Raw genomic sequence first — 18,073 nt, forward strand, 5'->3', positions numbered from 1 at the left:
AAAAATCAACATGAAATAAAAATAATAACTAATGAGAAAATACAAAGCTAGAACAACTCTGGTCTGCACAGGTCTTTGGCTACACAAAGTGACAGATTTTGTGTATGCAACCAGTACAAATACCGATTAGTTCAAAAGCTAGCAACGGGAGCAGCAACGGAGTTCATAACAAACAGGAAGCAACAATCTAAAAATAATAACAATTTAAAAGAAAAAAAGAACCCTTGAAGAACTTACAACTTCTGCAGAAGTTGTTGTTGTTCTGTATACTGTTTGACTTTAACCTATGATGCTCTTACAACATGTAAACGATGGTCTCCAAAGATCTGTGTAGAACCTATACAGCCATGCTGCTCCATTCAGGCACAGAAGGCAAGTTTTAGGTTTGTAGAGCATTAGTAGATTAGTAGAGCACATCTTTAGAAAGCAAAATATGTCTTTTTTCATACATTTGTAAATTTCTGTTATTTTGTTAAAAGATTCAATCTTTAAAAAGGTTAGCTGCTAATGTAGCCCAAACCCTAACCCTAGATGAAGTGTTGGATGTTGAGATTAATGAAGGTTGATTGTTGTGGCTCTAAAATTATTTTTTAATACATTAAATGAGCTTACTTTTGACCTGTTTAAAGTTTGAGGAGATATATTTTCAACTATGCCATTTATTGTTGACTTTAAAGAAATTTGAAGTGAATGACCACATGCAGTCTGACTACAGGAGCTGTCCGTTCAGCACTGCAGCACAACACAAAGAGCTGCAGCCTCCTGCCTCTCCGACACTTTATCTGTTTCCCTCAGCGTCCTTCAGCTTCAATATGTACTTTTTCCTGCCTGTTAATGACTTGTAGCAGCTCCAGTCCAGTGTGATATGATTGAAGCAGACAATTAACTACATAATAAGTCAGGGTTTTAAAATATGTTTACAGCACCCCTGTTGGTAATCTCCAAAAGGCTTAGTAAATATCCCACTAAGTTGCTGCATAATGGCTTTTTAAGCTGTCTTTATTGTATAGAAGCACCAGCACTCTGTCATTATGAACTATTTTACTGCTCTGCTATTTTCTTCCAACATTCAGCATCATGCCTGCTCAACTTGAGGGGGGATTTTGTCCCTATAGAATCACTTTCCTGCTACTCTGCTTGGACAATACAAACCACTCTCTCTGGACATCACGTCACTTGCAGTTGTATGAAGTGATGCCTCAAAACAAGCCATTTAAATCACGATTAAAAGCAGGATCTTAAACTGAGGACTGGTCATAAATAGCTCCACAAGGAGCACATTTTATGTCTAATGTAAAGGTTTTTTTTAATTTGTTTTTTCCCATTAACAGTATTCTTATGGTACGAATCACTAAACAAACATCCCAAGTAAAATTTCCAAGAGAGAGCAGAGAAGAGATGAACACGGGACTTGCCTTAACTTCGAGAAATTTCAGGCTGTGGTGCTGCATGGTCCATATAAGGTACAAAGTTACGCTGACATGAACCAACATTCAGGTGTTGCTTCAGCTGGCCATGCACCAGATTTCTGTAAGCTGGTGTACTGTGCCTCTGCCTCTTTTTTGCCTTTTTTCTGAAATATCAATACAGAAGCTCAGAGATTATACCGAGGGAGATGCTGCAACAACGTGAAAGGATGAAATTTTCTGAAAAAACAACAACTTTGAAATAAACATTCAGCAGTGTCTTTGCTTCCAGTTTTGACTTCTTCTCTTCCTATATCAGCGCTAATGTGAGGGACTGTCTGAGTGGCTGCTTTCATTTCAAGTGTCTAAGATCACCATGATACGGATGAATCTGCACAGACTCAATGATGCCCTTTGTTTGCAGTTACGGTGTATCTGGTCAGATCACAATTTACAGACAGCAACCTGAAAACAGTGGCAGGGCTGGAAGCTGTCTGGTCATTCCCAGGAAGAGGACCGTGAACCTGAGATCAGCCAATTTTAAATCAGGTAGGCTTTAGACGTTTATAGACCTGCTCTCAGAACTTGAATAAAACTCCTGCTAAACTGGCGCGACCCTACAGGTTCTATTTTGAAAGTGAATATCCATCTGTGCTAAAATGTTTTCCAGGTTCTTCCATGACCACATGAACCTTGATTTTTGTTTGAGGGAGAACTCAACCGAACCCAAATTTTTTCCTAAATTAAACAGAGTTGACTTGGAAGGCAGTCCTGAACAAAAACACCTTTTCTCTCTTTCTATTTTCAGTCACACTGCCAGATGGCCTTCTATATTTTCTGTCTGTACTCTTTTGAAAAGCTCCTGGCCGAGTCTCAGCACTCAAAGCACATTCCAAACATCACCGAGTCCAATTTATGCTTGAGGAGAAGATTCCTACTATTGCACGTGTGGAGTTCATCCTTGCATTTCTCCAACTGGTCTCTATCAAATATTAATATTTCTGTGAGTGCAGAGTAAATGTGGATTATAAAAAGAAAGGGCAACGGGACTTAGGAAATGTGCTCGAGACGAGAGCTCGGAGAAATGCACACACTAATCGAAAGACCTCCGGGTCAACGCAAATATCTCGGAGAAAATGAGAATTTCATTTCGGGGCATTTTTATGAAGCCCTGCTCACTCAAACTATAAAAAGATCTACCTCAAAGCATCATGGGAAACTCACAGTAAGCAATACAGCTGGTTCCAGGTTGGGGTGGAGGCGTTTTTGAGTGAAAGTCAAAATCAAACTTCACTCTGTCTCCTTCTTTATTGGTTTCTTGTTGCCATTACTATTTCATTGTCAGTGATGGGAAGTTCAAGGTGGTCAGTCAACACAGCAAATGGCCAGGAATTTGGACTGAAAGTGCAGTCACATTCATGAAGCAACCTTCATAAAACTTTAAGCATTCCTTACAGAGTTTGGAACTGAATATGAGTAAAAACTGAGTAAATGCACGGCCATCAGTCCGACATCACCTGAGATAAATATAACCCCTGAAATAAGGACGAGCAGTGATGGATGATGACATTCCAGGAAGTTTTACTCTGTCTATTGAAACTCTAATGTTTGAAACTGTTACTATAAAAACATTCAAATCGGATTTGCATTACTCATTCACAGTAACAGCCAACCTGATTGCTCTCACCTTGGGTCGTGCTGTTCATTTGTCCGTTTTGTGCAGCCGGTGATAAGCTCAACCCGCTCATTTTAAAAAAAGAAAAAAACAGCTTGAGCTGTTTACATCTGGCTATCTATGAGGCAGGTGTGCACGGACTCTTTGACTTTGTAAGCTATCCTCAAACACAGAGGGGATTACCTCTACTCTATTCTTCCAGTGCCAAAGGTGCATCCCGCCGAGGGGGGGGATGGGGGGATATATTTTACACAGGTTCACCATTGCAGGATGGACAGATAAGCAGTTGTGACCCGATCAGATATGGAAATGTTGGACATGTGCTGACACTGTAGCTGACAAGAGAGGCAGGTCTGTGACTGACAGGAAGAGACAAGTAGAGGGAGAAAATAGAAAACAAATGGTCTACAAATGGTTACTTAATCCTGAAACCTGAATTACAACGAACTGGACTTATTCTGCTCATTTCCAGCTCTAGATTTTTCATCTTAAACCCTACTACAGTAGCTTTCCATGATTCCCAGTTCAAAATCATCAGCTTTTCTATCAGATTTGATTCTATACATGCAGTTTTTATGTCCTGGTGATTACTGAAATTAAAGTTGATTTTGAAGCACCAGGACGCCACTACAGGCTCAACTTCCTGAGTTTCCTTCTAAAGAATGGCCCGCAGTGGCTACGTAATAGTTATAGTAATAGCTGCCCAAATTGCTGGCTGCAGACATTACCAAGACAACTGGTGAATTAAAAAAAGAGAACGAGTCAGAACTGAACAGAATTGTACTTAATCAGATAAAATTGTGTAGATAAGAGTGGGTAACGTCTGCTCATTTCTGGTGCCTTCATTCTTGGACTTTATAATAGCTTTGCATGATGCGCAACTCAAAATCATCCTTCTTTATCTCATACTAGACCTTGATGCAGCGCCTTTCTCAGTCTGAAACAAGCCGCTGTAGCTCCTCCCCCTCTTTTAATTGTCTCCATTGACCTGATGCAGAGCAGGGTGTGGTTGTGGTCACTGTTAGGTCAGGTCAGGTCAGGGTTAGCAGCCATCTGTCTTAGTTTAAACCAATGACAGGTTTAAACTAATAATGTTCTTTAGTATGAAGCACCAAATTCAACCATTATGGTTGCTGGAAAAGCAACCATAATGGCGCTTTAAAATCTGCTTATATGTTACAGAAAGAAGACTGCTAAACCCACAACGAGCAGCAACAGCACAGGTCAGCTGATAAAAGAGCACTTTTTAAAAAACACAAGTTTCTTGTCCACAAAGGAAAACCAGATCAAGAACGATGTAGCAGCTCATCTGGGTTACGATCCATGAACACCGATATGTTACCACTTGTAACACAAAGACATCAAATATGACCATGAGTTTGATGACAGTTTGGGGAAGACCCATCAGGTGATCATTTTGGGCATGATTGGTTAAATTCTGAACAATACTGTAGGATGAGTTGCGATCTTGTGAACTGTGGACATAAGAATGCCTCATCAGTCCTTCTGTCGGATGAGTTAAACATTTCCCTGGGGCTCATAACATAAATCTGACTCTGCACTAAAAGTTCCCACACCTACTAAATCCTACTGTAACATGTTAGCATAAGACTTTAGCTGTTAAAGTCCATGGTGTTGAAATATATTAAAACAACTTAATTTATCATTTATGTAATGAAGGCTCAGTGATTTGAGATCCTATGGTTTCTTACAGTTTAATAAGTCAAAAAAACAAATTACAGTGGCGATCACATTGTTTGGATCTTCACTGTTAACCAAGAAGCTGACAAACTGGGCTCTTTCACTCCTAAAACAGAGGCTAAAAACTTTGACAAATAAATAAATAAATTTCAGAAATATGAAATTTAAGAAAGCTAAGGTCAAGAGCAGCTTCTTCCACCTCAGAGCAATCTCCAGAGTTTTTTTTTTTTTTGGTAAACAATGAGATATTGCAAGGATTATGTACCGCCTTATGTAAACGCTTGACTATGAATCAGTTTACTTTATTTCCCATGGTGCTTCCATCATGTAAATATCCCACATTTAGCCACACAGACTAATTTTCATCTACAGTCAATGCAAACAGCAAGAATTTATACACAGCACAGAGGCAAAAGCATATGTGCATAAATCAGAGTCAGAAGCATCCAAATGATGAAAAGATATAACCATAGAACAACATTAAACTTGCGCACAAACACAAGCAGTGAAATAAAGATTAGTAGCAAAACCAGACTTCATATTAAGACATGTTTGATTATCCTGTAACTTGTGGATCTGGAGAAAGCGTTAAAAATATTTTCTGTGGGCATAATGCGCTGCTGAAGGGAAATAAATTGAAATAACTCATGCACAAGATGAAACTAATTAATAATGTTTAATTCCTGGAAGGTAGGTTCATGTTACTTGTAGAAGCTAAAGGACTCTAATCATGCATATAAAGCTGCATTCTTTCTGCAAAGCAACATTTGAATAATAGGAAATAAAATGCCTATTTATGAATCTAAAAAGGTCTCAGAGAACTTTCGAGCCTTGAGAGAAACATGTGGTCTCCTGCAGGTGATCAATTACAAGGACGTGCAGTTTGCACTGTGTTTCAACAAACTCTGACTGTAAAGATGACGGATGAACTCTGACCTTTATTCACTGTATTCATTCAGCTCGGGTCCAAGGTTTACAGCAGCATGCTTTCGGAGGTTGAGATATGGCAGTTGGGAGTTTATAGCTATGTGTACATCCATGAATAAGCACTTGACACAGAGGAAGAGACAAACCAGGAGAAGAAGAAGAAAAAAAAGGCCCAGCCAGCGCACAGAGGGGCACCCGGAGGCATGAATCATCCCAGCTGACAAGGAGACAAAGGTCTGAAACATGTAATAACTCAACTCTAACTGTGAATCTGTCACCACAGTTTGAATGTTGAATTTTATACCAGGAACTATGTGAGGAGAGAGAGATATGCAACGTTCACCCACTTAGATGAAGGACACCTCTGTGGAAAGAGGGATGGGGAGATGCGGTCTCTGTGGGATGGAGGGGTATTTGTCAGCGATGACGTCCTGGTCAAAATAATTTCAAGCTGATGCAGCTGGAGGAGACATGAGGGTGTGTGAGAGAGAGAGAGAGAGAGAGAGAGAGAGAGAGAGAGAGAGAGAGAGAGAGAGAGAGAGAGAGAGAGAGAGAGAGAGAGAGAGAGAGAGAGAGAGAGAGAGAGAGAGAGAGAGAAACAGCAAGGGAGGAGAAAAACTGAGGAACAGGAAAAAAAATCAGGTGAGGAGAGCGATTCTTACCTCAGCTTGTAACACGCCACGAGACTACGCTGCGGTGAAGGTTTCCCATTCTATTAACAGCATCAAAGACATTCTGTGCTCTCTCTTTGTGTGTGTGTGTGTGTGTGTGTGTGTGTGTGTGTGTGTGTGTGTGTGTGTGTGTGTGTGTGTGTGTGTGTGTGTGTGTGTGTGTGTGTGTGTGTGTGTTTTGCCTGCAAACACATCAGATTCAAACTGAATTCCCTCGTGGGCAAAATGAATCTCTCTGTGGATTTGTATAAGAGCACATGAACTCGTGGCTGTCCTTGCACATGTCAACACTGCTATGTTAAAATACAAACGTGTGCACAAGCGCACACACAGACACACACACACACAGCCCTTGGCAGAAAATAACCCAGAGGCCTGAATCAGTCAGGAAAGGCAGAGAATTCCCGATTCTGTCGCCTGATACAACACGCTGTGACCTTGAGAGCAGAGAGCAACACAGACGGCTCAGATGTTCAGGCCTTATCTCACATGAGGTTTCCTCAATCTCACTGATCCATCACCACAAAGGATTTTGAAAGCTTTTGTGCCCAAGGAGGAGGAGGGTCAAGGTATTTTCTTTACACCTTGAAGCAAGTGTGGGGTTGAATGAATGAAAGTAGGACTTTTATTTATTTATGTTTCATTTCAATAATGATTCTCCATCCACCTATTTTCTGCTTCATGCACCTCTGTAGTCGCAGGAGATTGGGTAGCACAAGACACTACGTCCTGAGCTAGTTCCCCCTGCTCCTGCGCGATATTCTAAGGGGGTTCCAAGGTCAGGTTGGATGTATACACCCTCTGGTGAGTTCTATGTCTGCCTTGGGGTCTTGTCCCAGTTGGATGTACCAGGAAAAAGGAAACTGGGGAGATGCAGATCAGATATCCAAACCACCTGAACTGACTCTCTTCTCATTGGAAATATGGAGGAAGTGGTGGATGAGTGCACTTCAGAGGTTCAAACCTCTTATACCTGGTTGAAATAAATTTCAGTTGCTTTCAGTGAGTATTTTAGTTTAAATCTGATATAAAATTATGAAGGAAACTAACACTGACCTATCAAAAGGCTCTGGAAACTTTATCATTTGACTCTACAAGAGTAGCTTTGCATGATTCACAATTCAAAACAATCCTTTATCTTTTTCTGGGCTGGGATGCCACCCCTCAGTTTATGGAAAAAGAGCTCCACCCTCTTTTAGGTAAACATCTTCTGATAGGCTGACCAAGCAAAAAGTTCAAACAGTAGATCGTGGAGCGTCTCTGTGATATCCCTATTATTGCCTCAAAATCTCAGACACCCAAGAATATACACTGAACAAAAATATAAACGCAACACTTTTGTTTTTGCTCCCATTCCCCATGGGATGGACGTAGAGACCTAAAATTCATTCCAGATACACAATATAACCATCCCTCCCAAACAGTGGTCACAAATCAGTCCAAATGTGTGGTAGTGGGCACATCTGCTATATTGAGATAATCCATCCCACCTCACAGGTGTGCCACATCAGGATGCTGATCTGACATCATGAGTAGTGCACAGGTGTACCTCAGACTGCCCACAACAAAAGGCCACCCTGGAATGTGCAGTTTTTTGCGCTATTGGGGGTCTGGGGACCCAGAACCGGTCAGTATCTGGTGTGACCACCATTTGCCTCATGCAGTGCAACACATCGTCGCATGGAGTCTATCAGATTGTCAATTGTGTGCGAACGTCCACCAGTGGAACATGATAAAAGCAAGTTAAAGTAAAATAAAACAGAATTTTTGTGAAAAATCGATTCCAACCTTAATATAAGCTGATTAATAGGTTTATTAATGTTGATAGCAACCAAATTTATTGTTCTGATTACTTCAGGATCCTGGATTCACTCACTACTCTGTGCTTTTTAGTAAGGCTGGAAAAATGCTTTATAAATGCCTGTTTGTTCCATTCCTTGTATTTTCTGAAGTCTAATTGAACAACTTTGATCGAGTGCAGGGCTTCGTAATCTGAAAAACAAATCCTCGAACTTCCTCTCTCTGCAGAGCATCATTTGTCTGTATTTTCTTACAGATTTCCTTGCAAACATGCTGCTCTGAGCTTTACTGGCATCTCAGAGTGACCTTGAGACAGAAGGAAAACGTGTCAGAGGTGCTTCAGCACAACCTAATTCTCTGTGTAAACAGCGGCAGATAAACAGCCCCGGGGGGATGCTCGGTGTCAATTCTGAGACTGCCTTTTTCTCTCAGCCTTTTTCCCTCCTCCCCATCACTCCGTCTGTCTTTCATGCCCCCCTTTCTGTCTCTCTTTCTCTCTGACAGTGATATCATTGTTTGAACCCCCGTGACAGTGACTGGTATCGGAGAAGGTGAAAATGTTAAACAGATGTACCTCCTGACCTTTTCCTTTTCTGCACAACTGGTGTCTATTTGTTTTGCTGGGACTGATATCGATGCTTTGAAATTTTTTGAGGTTGAGAAAAATCCATCGGTGTTAAAGAGAAACGGGGCGAGGACATTTATTCAAAAAACAAATCTCATATAGTAACACTTCTACCTGTGATTATCCTTATAAGAAATGTCTGCAGCTGAGAACTGGAGTCATACGTGGAGCATATTTATGATGCTCCGAATGTGACTGAGGGGGAAAGATGCCGCGGTGCTGACAGACAGAATGAAATTATTAAATGCAGCCTGAGCTCAGGAGGCCTTTGGCTGAACAGCACACATCTATCACAAACAGTAATCGCTGGACAAGTATCATTTACAATAAAATAAATTGCCTTCACTCCGATCTTGGCAGGCCCCGGTTTAGATTTGGTTTAGTGGTTATGGAACTTAAATCGCTTATGACAGCAGAAGTGCCACCGCTGGCATGTTTCCCTGCATACAGAGAGGTGGCTGAAGCAGGGGCATCGTTTGTGTGTCTGCATGCATGTGGATGAGTCAACATGTATAGTGTATTTGCCTGTTAAAAGTCCATTTTCTTTGTAGAAGCTGTAAGTCACTGCTCTGCTCATGGATCCCACCCCCTCCGCCTGCTCTTTTATGAGTCGTGGACCATCAGCAGCAGATCTGAAGCCGCTCTGAAGAGAAACGCCCATTCAGTCTCCCCAAATGCCTGAAAAGCTGACAGCGCTATCGTGGCTCTCTGAGTGATGAATATGAACTTTCTGAACCCATCCTGCCTCAACAATCTTTGTGGATCCTGCTTTTCACACCAGACGTATTTTTAAAAGCGCCTAAAAACAGTGTGAATTTTTTCAGATCTGCTGTGTTCAGGCCCAACGACTCAAAAAAAGATCAAATATCAGACTTCACACAGCTTTGTGCAATTTTGGTCCTTTGAAGAAACCTTCGGACTGACCTATCCATATTTTTCCATTAAAATGTGATCACATCTCCACAGTTTCTCTGACTAAATGATCATGTTTGTTTTTGAACTCTGAAACAACCAAGCAGCAACATCCAGGACTATTAGTGCCAAAAGCTGTGAGTCCAGCAGTGAGTCAGTCTGCATAGATTCCCAACTTTACAGCAGGAAAAAAACATGTTTACATGCACAAAACAAACAAACAAACAAAGAAAAACCTGATTTGGTCTCTATAGCTAATTTCATAATATTAAACTTTAGGGGTGTGGCCTAATTGACTAACAGGTGGATGGTGACACAAGTGGCTGTAACTGCTAGCTGGCTGCTAGGCTTCACCTCAGCTAACAGGAATCCCTAAACTTGACTTCTGGGAACATGATTGTGCTGTTAGAGCAATTTTCTGAACACGTGGTCCTCGAAGTCCGAGCTCCAGTTTTGGAGAGTAAAATTAAATGATTTTATTTGAATGCATTGATGTGTGTAATATTTCCGGACGAGCCCCCCAAACTGCCGGGGGTATCTGGATGACATAGTCGTGTATTCCAGTGAATGGGCAGAGCATCTTGCTACTTTGTCAGCTGTGTTTGAACGCCTCTCAGCTGCCTCGCTGACTTTGAACCTTGCCAAGTGTGAGTTTGGTAAAAGCACCATTCTCTATCTAGGCCAACAAGTTGGCGGAGGAAAGGTATGCCCAGTGGATGCAAAGATCCATGCCATTTCAACCTTTCCAGTTCCATCTACAAGAAGGGAGCTACGTCGTTTTTATGGAATGGCTGGATATTATCGCCGGTTCTGTAAGAACTTCTCAACAGTAGCTGCCCCATTGACTGCCTTGACCAGTCCATCAGTTCCATTTTCCTGGTCTGATGAATGCCAACATGCCTTTGAGAATCTTAAAGGATTGCTTTCATGTTCACCTGTTCTCTCCGCCCCAGACTTCGGCCGACCATTCAAGTTGGAGGTCGATGCTAGCGCCGTTGGGGTAGGTGCTGTCCTTCTACAGGAAGATCAGGATGGACTCGATCACCCTGTGTGCTACTTCTCAAAGAAGTTCACTCTTCCTCAGAGAAGGTATTCAACAATCGAACAAGAAACTCTTGCCGTTCTGCTGGCTCTGCAACATTTTGAGGTTTATCTTGGATTAAGTGTAGAACCCGTAAAAGTCTTTACAGACCACAATCCGCTTGTTTTCCTTTCGAGGATGTACAATAACAATCGTCGGCTTATGAGGTGGTCTTTAATCACCTCATAAGCTACATCATACATTTGTAGATGTAGCTTGGTAGCCCAGCTGTTTGGCCTTAGCTTAGCCTCTTCACAAATATAGTCACTCTAAAAAAAAAAAAACAACCCAAAACTAAGATGGTGATGGAATTAAGATGAGATCATCTGATAAATATTGATAAATACAATCAAAGATTTGACATCTCCACACTTCAGGTGGAGGGTGTATGAAAAACCCCTGGATGAGCTCTGGTCCAGTTAACTCTGACTTCTTGTTTTGGTTTTATGGACATTTAGCCAAATCTTCTCATGTTTCTATATATTGAGGAGAAGCATGGTACAAAGTCATTATGTAAGAAATAGTATTTTATGGGTTTTTTATGGGGTTTTTTTCATGACTTTATCATTAGTAGGATGAACCACCATTGTACTAGACCAGGGGTGTCAAACTCAAATACACAGTGGGCCAAAATTCAAAACTGGAACAAAGTCGTGGGCTAACGTTAATATTTATTGAAAAAAAAATCTTCCTCCAGATATAAGAATGAATCTTTTCTTATAGACTCAAACAAGTTTTGCTGAAAAACTGAATATGGAACAAGCAAAGCTTAATACTAAACAATATATATATATATATTAGCTGTATAATACCAGTAGGCCAGCTCTAATAGTAATTTGGTATGGCTTCGGTATGTAATTAGGCTGCGGGCCAAACTTGGCCCACGGGCCAGAGTTTGACACCTATGTACTAGACATACAGTCCAAGCACACAGTCCGCCTGTGTCTGCAGGACGTGTGTCTTGAGCGGATAAAGTTGAGGGTTATTGCTGTTGTTGTGGAGTTACATTTCAAATTGCTTCTTTGTTCTGTTTTTTTCCGCTGCAGTGGAGGGGGGGAGGCAGTGGAGGTGAAAGTGAGGCTGCGGAGACGTTTAGGTGATGGAAGAGTTGGTTCTTTTTGTTGTTTTTCCTTCCCCCGCTCTTTCCTCTGTCTGCAGTATCGCTTCAGATCTCAGTAGGGGATGCCAAAAAGGCAATCTTTTCCTTCCCGCCTCTGAAAAGCAATTCGGATATTACAGTGCTACTTCATGTTGTATATCTGTATGTGCAGCTGTGAAAGTTCACATCAAAATTTCACAGGTATTTTTGACATTTCTACAGAGTGCAGCACTATAATATGTTTCTAAATGACTAACCACCGTGATAAGTCAAAAAAATAAACTTGGAAGGTTCATTGAGCCAAAACTCTTGTGAGAATTTAACTTTTTCATTACACCTGATTTATTTATCACACCACAGAGAGCTCCTTATTATAACGAGCATTGTTCAGATCATTCATTCAGATTCTAGTCATTATAATTTGCCTGCAGGAAATCTGAATATAAATTTCGAAAAATCAAAAGCCAGAAGTTCCTAATTTTTCTTCTTTGTGTGTGCAAAGTACCATCACCATTCCCCGCCCGTCTGCGGGCTGAATTATTAAACTCACTGAGACAACAGTCTTTGGGCTGAGCTCAGTGTGTGCACCATCAAATCTGGATGAGAATTAAATAAACTTAAACCAACGAATATTTAAACTAGTGGTGTCAAACACAGGTGACTTGGAAGGTTGGGTGGGTGGGGTGAAACCACACCGGATAGCTATAGAAAATGTGAACACTGCATGGCCTGGTGTACTCCCCCAAAATAACTAATAAATAACAAACACACCTAAATTTCTGTTGGAGATACAACATTCTTTTCCTGACATTAATGGAACATGTGTTTAAGGCAACTTCTTATTGGTTGCCATTTATAAACAACAGGCGATTGAAATTTTGTGCCAAAGTGCAGAAGTGTGTACCTAAGGCCATGTCCACATTAATATGTTTTCGTTTGAAAATGCATCTTTTTTTCTCCATTTTGGCCTTCTGTCCACACTGAGATGGAAAACTGAGCTTTTTGAAAAAACTCTCTGTGGTGGGGCGTGGTCTGCGGTGCAATGGGGCATTGTACAGCAGTTTTGTTTGCTTTCAGTTTTGACAGCCCTATTAAAGATTAATATCATTTTGTACATGATCCAGATAAAACTCGGCACTTTTCTTCGACATTTTGCCGCAATGTTTCGAAGAGCCGGAAAGTAAAGGAATGGCAGACGGAAATGACACAGGTCGAATGGTCTTACATTTCACGCATGCCCAGTGCAGGACGGTAGCGTTTTCAGTGTGGATGAAAACGACTGAAAACGATAGTGTGGACGCGGAGCATTTTTAGACGAAAAAGCCGTTCTCAAATTTATCCGGATTAGTGTAGACATCATATGGAATCATGAGTAGAAGAAATTGTGTAAAACTGAGTATTCAGAGCAGTCTGCAGCCTGAGCTTTTAGCTCATGAATCTCTGTACATACATTGAACTTATTATTAAAATTCCAACCGTGTTTTATTGACTGCACGGAAGAGAAAATGGCCTTCAGTTCCCTTCACCCACACCTTCAGTAAACACATTCCTGATGGCTTTATGGTCTCATCCGCTAGTTTCAGGCCTTACTGAATACAACATTAGAAGGAAGGAGAGTGACATTATTCAATCACAAGGAGAAAGCTGAGCCACAGTTTGTCACGGACCGCCAGGGCAGACCGTGTGGAGTGAGTGGAGGACCCAAGAGCAAACAGAGGTGAGGACACAAAACCGGACTTAACAGAAGGCGAGCCTTTATTTAGGGCCGAAAACTTAAGGAACAAGGCAGCAAAGCAACTGAGGGAAAACCTGAACATAGACTGGGAAAACTATGGCTAAACAAAGTACAAACTAGGACTAGTTAAGGCTGGGAAACTATGACAAGGGGTAGGGGAGATAACACAGACGACGCGACACAGACTACATGAAACACAGAGACTAAATACACAAGAGGGACGATCAGGGGAAGTGGCCACACATGGGAACACAGCTGACACAGATAAACATAACAAGACATGGCAGGAGTAAACAACACTGACGGGAGACTGTCAAAGTAAAACAGGAAGTACACAGAGGTGCCAACAGGAGGAGAGAGAGAGCACGGGCATAGTGGGCTGGGGAAACATGGAAATGAAACACGAGGGGAGATGAGGGCTCACAGATACATAGAGGGGCACACAGGGGATAAGAGTCACAAGGGGAAGTCAAATAAGGAACAACATAACAGGACAACTCAGGAAACATGACCTAAATAAGGAACGAAATACAAAAATACAAGGAACTGAGAATATTGGGCCCACATGGCCCAGGACCATGACACAGTTAATGGTTTTTAATGGGTCATTCTTCCTAAATAACATGAAAAAGCACAAGAGAAGCTGCAGAAGTCAGGGAGGAGGGAGCTACTTTACCCTAAAGGAACAAAAAAAAAAACACAAGAAGATGGAGACGCAATGGAAGCAACTCTAATCTAATTCTCTAATTCAAATAAAAATAAAATAAACATTGACTTCACAATTTCCCTTTCAAATAAATCAAGTTGATTCACACACACACACACACACACACACACACACACACACACACACACACACACACACACACACACACACACACACATACACACACACAAAACAAAAGCTAAACCAAAGAGAATAATTTGTTTCCCTCAGGTTATATTACTCATCTTTGTAAGCATTTTGATTTGACTATTTAAAAAAAAAAAGACGTAAAATAATTTCCCTTTTCTATTTATTTGAGTTTTCAGCAGTCACTGCAAGGTGCTTTACATCGATTGGTACAAACCCCACGATAATAGAGAGAAAACCCGAACAAACCTGTGAGCAACCATTTGGTGACAGTGGGAGGGAAAAACTCCCTTTTAAGAGGAAGAAACCTCCAGCAGGACCAGGATCAGGGAGGACCAGCGATCTTTCCCGACCAGCTGGGGGTGAGGGAAAGAAGGCAGGACAAAGAAGAGAAGAAAAAGAGTGGTAGAGATGAATAATAATGATGCAAAGTGGAGAAAACTAAGATGATGAGCTCTGTTAACATTAAGGTTAATAAGTGTGGGTACAAAATAAATATTTAATTGGTGAGCAATCATCAGCCCATCACAACCGTACTGTGGCATTTGCTGGGATGATGCTGATTGGCTCTAAGGCATGTCCCAAAGGCTGCATGCATGAACATCTAATCAGAATCTAAATTTTCACAGAAAACTTTGGTGTTTAGATGGAAGCTGAAAATCACTGTGAGTCCCTCCTGATATTCATGAACTGCTTATTGTCTTCATTTTATCAACCCTGTATGCACCAAGTTGAGCACGTCTCCAATACTGCAACGAAAATGACTTTACACATGCTGTAAGAAGTTCATTTGTTCTGTGATGTCTTTCTAATTCCAGCTCCCTCCGGAGTTCAACATGCCAGCACACTGCAGCATATGTGGTGTAGATCACTTTATTTTTTTTTTCTTCAATCAAGGCCACGACAGAGCTGCTAAACATTAAGATTACTTCCAACAGCCTCCATGTAAAGATCAGTGTTTAGAATAACTGAACGGGTTCATTGCCATACTGGGAATGAGGATGTGTGTGATGCTATAATGTTGACATCAATTTGGAGCATATTTTATAGGCAGTGAATGCTACATATAACAAATAGCCTTCCATTTGTGTGTAACGCACAATTGTTACTTCCCATTTGCAGTTAAATGTGCAAGCTCTCGCGTACTCATGCCCGTCTTGAAAGTATCATGTATGTTATGATTAAAGTGCCAAATGTAACTTGACAAAGAAAATTATCTCACATTGCAAGTCGCAGCTTTCTTGTTGGAAATTTCCTGAAACGAGGCCCTGGAGAAAGAAAAAATAATAATTTTTTTTCTTTTAAACTGAATCTCAAACGGTCCGACTCAGCGTGAGTTCAGAAGCCGCAGAGAGCAGCAGGCGAGCCAGCTGTCAATCACAGCTGCCAACAAAGACATCAAAGAGTCCTATAAGCCTTCAAATCTCATTACCAGAACAATAATTTCCAAACAGACCACCAGCACACACACACACCATAATGACTCATTTAAAGAATTACTGACTTCACTTCGAGAGATGTGAGCTAAGGACTTTAGCTTTGGCTTAAAGTCCTGGTACTGGACACTCTAATACAAAATCCACAAAGATTTTAACAGAATGGTGGACTTTGAACACATGCACAGATTATGATCTTTCCTGAATTTATACAATATACCTGGATACAAGCAGTCATGACATGCACAAATTCATTGATTTTAACAATTCAAAAGAACTTATTGACTCTTTAAATGTGTACTATACTTGTGACCAGAGTATGAATAATTGAAATTCAGACGCTACGAGCCGGTGGCCTTCCGTCAGGAAACTATAAAAATAGACATAAATTAAAAGATATATCTCACAAGTGCCTTCATAAAGCTACTTGCCTGTTTGTTAATCTGTGCATCCAGCCCTTATATAACTGCCATCTAGTGGTTGCAGTTGGCTATTATCACTGAATGCTGCGCTTATTTCAATCTCATAGCAAAACGTAGTTGCCTCCGTCTCTGAGGCTGTGTCCATCTACCATTAACAAGAAATGGAAGTGGGCAAGTCAAAACGCTAGCAGGTTTTTTCCAGTGGTCTGCGCGTGCGCATTGTTGACAAACTGCTGCTCTGTTACACCAATGAACGAGGCAAGCTGCTGCTAGTCTGCTTTCACTGCTCTGACATCAATTACGATCTGCAGTTTGTGGTAAAACACTGCTAACATTAGCAAGTAAACAAGCTTCAGTGACTTAGCATCATAACTAGAGAGTTTCTTCTTGTTAACCACCATTGGTCAACATGTGTGATGTAGAGTAGATGGAGCTCTGACAATGATCTCTGATATCATGAAGGCTTCTGTTCATGGATTCTTTTTCCCCTCATCTTTATACATTTTATCAAAAGTAAGAGGTACCTCTGAGCATATACCTGAGCTGAAAGTTAGTCACCCAGATTATCATTACATGTGTCTAGTATGTAAGATATTGACATCCAACATGCTTTCTGCCGCAACAGAGAGGATGATAAGTAGCAGATCTGCAGATGTTTGAGATGCAAACACAGTTTTACTCACTGGGTTTTATCATATTTAGTTTAACATAATTCAAAGTTTGAACAACCCGTATCTTATTCAGGAACCCCCCCCCCCCCCCCAAAAAAAAAAACAAACAAACAAACAAACAAACAAACAAACAAACCCCAGACTCTTCTCTCAGTTGAGTACCAAAGACTGAATCCCTGCAGGTAGGAAGTGATTTCTCTTGTTTCTGTATCATCTCTAACTTTCAGACCTTAAAATAAAATAGAATAAAACTCTAGAGAAATGTAATAGCCTAAAATAAAATAAAAAACTAAAATCCATCAAAACTGACCATTTGAGACGGCATAAGGATCTGCAGATACACCAACTCATCTGATTGCTTTATGGCTGAATGCACATCAGCAGCGCCATTGACGTGTTTGTTACTGATGCGCAAATGACGTCCCACAGAGACCGAGATTGTGACAGCTTCCTCTGAATCATTCAGGCACTATTAGATAGACGGATGATAGATAGATAACAATCCTCCTGCTCGCTACAGAAAGGAGGGGAAAGCGAGGGGTGGCGGCTGGGTAAGTAACTAAATTATAATTGTTGTTGGTTTGTGTGTTTGGAGTGGCTGTGTTGATTTGTTATGTGTGTTATGTGTGTGTGTTTGCATGTGCATGTATGTGTTGAGGGGTAAAACAGTCTCAGCAGGCAATCATCATCATCATCTGTAAAGACTTGAAGGTGCAAATAAAAAAAAAAACAATGAAACAAACTCAGGACTGCGTGGAACAAATGCTTCAATCATTCAGCCTATAGGCACAAAATTACATTCAGCTGATAAGCTCTAATGAGCGGAGAGCTATCTGAGGGCCAGCTTCCGATGCAAATGACATTACCACTCAACGGAAGCATCGTGGTAGAGCCTGCAGCTCCACAGCAATCAATCCAGCATCTCTGAGTGTAATACTGGAGGATTTTCAGATACTGAACAGAAGTGATCGGCTCCACCGAGAAAAAATTTCAATGGCTAATGATGATAACGTGACTTAGATCCCGTCAGAGAAGCAATTAAAAGGTTTTACCCTCTTC

This window comes from Rhamphochromis longiceps, linkage group LG16 (assembly GCF_057381845.1).
Source record: "Rhamphochromis longiceps isolate RC_006_pf linkage group LG16, R_longiceps_female_GT1.1, whole genome shotgun sequence".
In the NCBI taxonomy this organism is placed as follows: domain Eukaryota; kingdom Metazoa; phylum Chordata; class Actinopteri; order Cichliformes; family Cichlidae; genus Rhamphochromis; species Rhamphochromis longiceps.